The sequence below is a fragment of the Schistocerca cancellata genome, chromosome 8 (genome assembly GCF_023864275.1).
Source record: "Schistocerca cancellata isolate TAMUIC-IGC-003103 chromosome 8, iqSchCanc2.1, whole genome shotgun sequence".
Lineage (NCBI taxonomy): Eukaryota > Metazoa > Arthropoda > Insecta > Orthoptera > Acrididae > Schistocerca > Schistocerca cancellata.
The window spans coordinates 518,118,638-518,125,927 of record NC_064633.1 but is presented as its reverse complement, the minus strand read 5'-3'; the positions used below and the strand labels follow the sequence as shown (position 1 = coordinate 518,125,927).

Sequence of the window (7,290 nt, the reverse complement as noted above, 5' to 3'; positions counted from 1 at the left end):
CTATAGGATTCAGTTCAGGACACTGTGCAGGTCACTCCTTTACAGGGATGTTATTGTTGTGTAACAACTCCGCCACAGGCCGTGCATTATGAACAGGTGCTCGATCGTGTTAAAAGATGCAGTCGCCATCCCCGACTTGCTCTTCAAGAATGGGAAGCAAGAAGGTGCTTAAAACATTAATATAGGACTGTGCTGTGAGAGTGCTACGCAAAACAACAAGGGGTGCAAGCTCCCTCCATGAGAAACACGATCACACCATAACACCACCGCCTCTGAACTTTACTCAAAATGGTTCAAATGGCTCTGAGCACTATGGGACTCAACTGCTGTGGTCATAAGTCCCCTAGAACTTAGAACTACTTAAACCTAACTAACCTAAGGACAGCACACAACACCCAGCCATCACGAGGCAGAGAAAATCCCTGACCCGGGAATCGAATCCGGGAACCCGGGCGTGGGAAGCGAGAACGCTACCGCACGACCACGAGATGCGGGCTGAACTTTACTGTTGGCACTATATAAGCTGGCGTTCACCGAGTATTCGCCATACCCAAACCCTGCCATCGGATCGCCACATTGTGTACCGTGATTCGTCACTCCACACAACGTTTTTCCACTGTTCAATCGTACAATGTTTACGCTCCTTACACCAAGCGAGTAAACACGATCACATATGGCATTTACCGGCGTGATGTGTGGTTTATGAGCAGCCGCTCGACCATGAAATCCAAGTTTTCTCTTCTCCCATCTAACTCATAGTACTTGCAGTGAATCCAGACGCAGTTTGGAATACCTGTGTGATGGTCTGGATAGGTGTCTGCCTATTACACATTACGACCCTCTTCAACTGTTGGCGGTCTCTGTCAGTCAACAGACGAGATCGGCCTGTACTCTTTTGTGCTCTACGTGCCCCTTCACTTTTCCACTTCACTATCACATCGAAAACAGAGGACTTAGGGATATTCAGGATTGTGGAAATCTCATGTACAGATGTATGACACAAATGACACCCAATCACCTGACCACGTTCGAGGTCCGTGAGTTCCGCGGACTCTCCCATTCTGCTCTCTCATGGTAATGACTACTGAGGTCGCTGATATGAAGTACCGGGTAGTAGGGGTCAGCACAATGCACCTAATATGAAAAACGTATGTTTATGGGGGTGTTTGGATACTTTTGATTACATAATGTATCTTGAGCCACATTCCACCTCCTGATGTCAGAGTGCGCTACTGCGTGAATACCAGATTGCTAGTAACACGGACCATCCAATAATGGACGACATATTTCTTGAGGAGCGAAAAAGACTAAGACCAAGACATCCCACTCTCATCACAGCCAAGACTCTCATGGAAACTGAATTTAGTACCATCGATGAATGGAAACGCTGCTGGCAACGAAACTGTTCCATACAGTGCCTGAAGCTGCCTTGTATCCAGGAGAAACCCCCTGGATTCGACCAGCCTCGGGAAATTTGGACTACCTTGAACCGCATCTGAACGGGCCATGGACGACATGCAGACGCTCTCTACAATTGGGACAAATCTTCATCACCTCGTGTGACTATAGTGCGGAACGACAGAGGGTTCCTCATGTTATATGGACATGTCCCACACGTGCCTACTAGGGTCCTATCGAAGATTTCCTCACAGCAACGAATGCTGTGATAAAATACGTGAAAGATCTTGATATCCATACGCAGCTTTTGTCATTTGTGTTTTTTTATGCTGGATAGCTATAATTAAATGATGACGTGTAGCAGCTTTGCAATCTTTGTATATATTTTTTCTTACGATAAATAAATAAACTGAGAAAGAATGAACTGCCATTCCTCCACAGACATTCAGAGCGCTTATTCAAAGCGTCCTAAGCAGAGTTCAAGCGGCCATAAGACTGAATGGTGGACACATCCCTCATTAGTCTCCTCTCACTAGTGTCAAGATATCTTTGATCAGATAGTGTATTCAGTGTAGAGACGTAGTCATTTATTTTATCTGGTAAAAGTTTGGAACGACGTAATTAGACAAAAAATTTCAAGAAATAAAGTGAATTTTTGCGCTGACTGTACTGCGCTTAAGAGAACGCTAAATGAGTAAGAATATAAACACGTTTTGCAGAGTTGTGTATTGAGTAAAGTAGAGTAGTAGTGCGGAGGTAATTGTTTTCGCATGACAATCCACCGAATCATGAAGCAGCATACGTGTGGAAATGGTTTATGAACAAGAACATTTCTAAAATGGACTGACCTGCCCAGGGTTCCGACCTAGCCTTATGATGTTCCACTCATTGTTGTTGTTGTGGTCTTCAGTCCTGAGACTCGTTTGATGCAGCTCTCCATGCTACTCTATCCTGTGCAAGCTTCTTCATCTCCCAGTACCTACTGCAACCTACATCCTTCTGAATCTGCTTAGTGTATTCATCTCTTGGTCTCCCCCTACGATTTTTACCCTCCACGCTGCCCTCCAATACTAAATTGGTGATCCCTTGATGCCTCAGAACATGTCCTACCAAACGATCCCTTCTTTTGGTCAAGTTGTGCCACAAACTCCTCTTCTCCCCAATCCTATTCAGTACCTCCTCATTAGTTATGCGATCTACCCACCTAATCTTCAGCATTCTTCTGTAGCACCACATTTCGAAAGTTTCTATTCTCTTCTTGTCGAAACTATTTATCGTCCATGTTTCACTTCCATACATGGCTACACTCCATACAAATACTTTCAGAAATGACTTCCTGACACTTAAATCTATACTCGATGTTAACAAATTTCTCTTCTTCAGAAACGCTTTCCTTGCCATTGCCAGTCTACATTTTATATCCTCTCTACTTCGACCATCATCAGTTATTTTGCTCCCCAAATAGCAAAACTCCTTTACTACTTTAAGTGTCTCATTTCCTAATCTAATACCCTCAACATCACCCGACTTAATTCGACTACATTCCATTATCCTCAATTTTGCTTTTGTTGATGTTCATCTTATATCCTCTCTTCAAGACACCATCCATTCCGTTCAACTGCTCCTCCAAGTCCTTTGCTGTCTCTGACACAATTACAATGTCATCGGCGAACCTCAAAGTTTTTATTTCTTCTCCATGGATTTTAATACCTACTCCGAATTTTTCTTTTGTTTCCTTTACTGCTTGCTCAATATACAGATTGAATAACATCGGGGAGAGGCTACAACCCTGTCTTACTCCCTTCCCAACCACTGCTTCCCTTTCATGTCCCTCATGAGATGAGGCAAAAGCATCCAGCATTACTACCTCCCCTGTTTCGGCTGTTCAGGAAGAATGGGGTGCCATACGTCCACCCTCATTCAGCGCAAGTCATTAACAGTGTCCCCATCAGGGTTCAAGCCGTCACTAAGGCAAAAGGAGGATACACCCCGAATTCATAAACGCTACCACTTCTCCGGACACTTTTGATCAGATATTGTACAGGGTATTTCAAAAAGATTGTACATATTTCGAACTCTTATATTTGTTATACAGGCCAACGGCCTTGCCGTAGTGGCAACACCGGTTCCCGCCAGATCATCGAAGTTAAGCACTGTTGGTCTTGGCTAGCACTTGGATGGGTCACCGTCCGGGTCTGCAGAGTGCTGTTGGCCACGGGGATGCACTCAGCCCTTGTGAGGCCAACTGAGGAGCTACTTGTTCAGGAGTAGCGGCACTTGTTACGAAAACTGACAACGAGTGGAAGAGTGGTGTGCTGACCACATGCTCCTCTGTATCTGCATCCGGCGAGGCCTAACGACTGAGGATGACACGGCGGCCCATCGGTATCGTTGGGCATTCATGGCCTGTTCGGACAGTAAGAAATACAAATATGAAACTTACACTCCTGGAAATTGAAATAAGAACACCGTGAATTCATTGTCCCAGGAAGGGGAAACTTTATTGACACATTCCTGGGGTCAGATACATCACATGATCACACTGACAGAACCACAGGCACATAGACACAGGCAACAGAGCATGCACAATGTCGGCACTAGTACAGTGTATATCCACCTTTCGCAGCAATGCAGGCTGCTATTCTCCCATGGAGACGATCGTAGAGATGCTGGATGTAGTCCTGTGGAACGGCTTGCCATGCCATTTCCACCTGGCGCCTCAGTTGGACCAGCGTTCGTGCTGGACGTGCAGACCGCGTGAGACGACGCTTCATCCAGTCCCAAACATGCTCAATGGGGGACAGATCCGGAGATCTTGCTGGCCAGGGTAGTTGACTTACACCTTCTAGAGCACGTTGGGTGGCATGGGATACATGCGGACGTGCATTGTCCTGTTGGAACAGCAAGTTCCCTTGCCGGTCTAGGAATGGTAGAACGATGGGTTCGATGACGGTTTGGATGTACCGTGCACTATTCAGTGTCCCCTCGACGATCACCAGTGGTGTACGGCCAGTGTAGGAGATCGCTCCCCACACCATGATGCCGGGTCTTGGCCCTGTGTGCCTCGGTCGTATGCAGTCCTGATTGTGGCGCTCACCTGCACGGCGCCAAACACGCATACGACCATCATTGGCACCAAGGCAGAAGCGACTCTCATCGCTGAAGACGACACGTCTCCATTCGTCCCTCCATTCACGCCTGTCGTGACACCACTGGAGGTGGGCTGCACGATGTTGGGGCGTGAGCGGAAGACGGCCTAACGGTGTGCGGGACCGTAGCCCAGCTTCATGGAGACGGTTGCGAATGGTCGTCGCCGATACCCCAGGGGCAACAGTGTCCCTAATTTGCTGGGAAGTGGCGGCGCGGTCCCCTCCGGCACTGCGTAGGATCCTACGGTCTTGGCTGCGGTCCGGTCCCAGGTCGACGGGCACGTGCACCTTCCGCCGACCACTGGCGACAACATCGATGTACTGTGGAGACCTCACGCCCCACGTGTTGAGCAATTCGGCGGTACGTCCACCCGGCCTCCCGCATGCCCACTATACGCCCTCGCTCAAAGTCCGTCAACTGCACATACGGTTCACGTCCACGCTGTCGCGGCATGCTACCAGTGTTAAAGACTGCGATGGAGCTCCGTATGCCACGGCAAACTGGCTGACACTGACGGCGGCGGTGCACAAATGCTGCGCAGCTAGCGCCATTCGACGGCCAACACCGCGGTTCCTGGTGTGTCCGCTGTGCCGTGCGTGTGATCATTGCTTGTACAGCCCTCTCGCAGTGTCCGGAGCAAGTATGGTGGGTCTGACACACCGGTGTCAATGTGTTCTTTTTTCCATTTCCAGGAGTGTATTTACGAATCTACTATGTTTAGACTGGATATGTTCAATAAGTCCTCCACCAGCGACACAAACCCTACTCGAATACCTCGCACACTCGGGTGACCATGTCCGTTGTCAATAATGTTACGGCATTACGGATACGGTTCTTCAAATCTTGTAGGTTCTGTGGTAGTGTTGGTTCATAACCGTTGGTCTTGATGTAACCCCACAATAAGAAGTCACAAGGCTGTGAAGCCCAGCTGAGAAGTGCTAAGTCGGCATCTGCTTGACGACCAATCCCACAGCACAGTAGAGTTTCATTCAGATATTCACTCATTTGGTGACTCCAGTGTGCCGTCTTGATGAAAAATGAAGCTGCCTGCTTCAACCTCGGAAAGAAACCAGTTTTGTAACACAGCAAGAAACTGCTGACCGTTAACCATGTTTCCATCAAACGAGAATGGGACGTAAATGAATGAGTAGGAAAAGTTTTGAAAATTTGTGGCAAGTTTCTATGGGACCAGACTGCAGAGGTAATCGGTCCCTGGGGTTACACACTATATAATCTAACTTAAACTAACTTACGCACAGGACAGCACACAGGGGTAATAATCTGTTTAAACTCACGTTTTCTTATATCAAATCTTATTCTTATTCTTATATTATATTCTGATGTTCATTTTACGGGAAGAGGGAGAACTCGAACGTCCGACGGGGGGAGCCGCCCGAACCGTGGCAAGGCGCCTAAGACCGTGCGGCTATCCCGTGCGGCGGATGAGTAGGATATCCCACAAAACACATTGATTTTTGGTGAATCTCGTACACGTTTAGTGTGTGCATGTGGGCTCTGTAGGTCCCAAATTCGAATATTGTGTTTGTCTATTTTCTCACTAAGTTGGGAAGTCGCTTCATCATTGAACAGGATGCGTTGCGCGAAAGTTCCATCATTGTCAATAAGAGAAATGTCCCACATCTGCGTTTGTCGTCATGATGTGTAGCCTCTAACGGTTACCTTGTATGGTATCATAACCAACTGATGTCTCAAACCTCTCCAAATTGTTGTTGTATGCAGTTAGTTGTAACTTCCGACTGACAGGACGAATTGAGTTTGTAAGACTGCATTGGAAAAGTGGTTTTTAATTCGTGCGTCATTTTCGTCGGAAACATGATGGCTGCCAACTGTCGATACCAGTTGCGAACGTTCCACCCACTCGGAGGACCAGTTTCGTACGGCAACCTGAAACGTCTTTGCACGGGAATTATACTTCGTAAACTCGAGAACACAAAATTATTTCTGCTGCGGAGTAGCCATTTTGCAACGTGTGACGGTAGCCAAGCAGTCAGAACACAACTGACATCTGGCGGCGATAAATATAAACTAGACAATTTATTCGTTCCTCCAATAACCGAACCGTGGCGCGGCGATCGATAGTTTTGACAACATAATACTGTTAAGCACCCTGTACAGCAGTCGGTATATTTTCTGGGAGTAGATTAACTTCAATATCACATTACCTGTTACGTTTACTAAAAAAAATGTTTAATAAGTGCGTCATATTTTCTGTGTCCTGATTCTTAAAGAACCACTTTAAAGCTTCAGAAAAACTGTGAGGCAGGTCAGGGTACTTGCGAGTCACAGAACACGCCCGGCACGGCACGGTCTGCGATATTCAAAGCAATGAGCCAGGGGAGCGCGCGTATCCATTATGAAACAAACGCGGCCACATCCCTCGTGTCGCCAGGGCGGCCGTGCTCCGCGTCCTCTTTGACAATAAATACTGCGTCCTAGCTATTCATGTATTCATGATCATTCCAGGAGGAACAAATATACGCCGGGGTCAGTTCGTGTGTTACGGAAATGGCCGACCCTTGCATCGTTCAGCTTACGTGCGCTGCATAATGGACACCATATTTGTAAGTGCGCCGTGCGCGTCCGCAGGCTGCGAAAAGTGCGCTCGCTGGCTGCATTCATTGAACTCGGTACGGTAGCCGCTGGCGTGTGCATGAGAGCGTGCTACGGCAGCCGGCGCTGCACGGGGAGCCATCGTGCTGATTGCGGCTGTGCAAGGGCGGT

The 7,290-nt window shown here is 47.7% G+C and overlaps 1 pseudogene; it reads left to right on the top strand.

Moving 5' to 3' along the window:
• The first annotated feature begins 3,493 nt into the window (after positions 1 to 3,493).
• LOC126096000 (5S ribosomal RNA) lies at positions 3,494 to 3,612 on the top strand (annotated as a pseudogene).
• Positions 3,613 to 7,290: the final 3,678 nt, after the last annotated feature.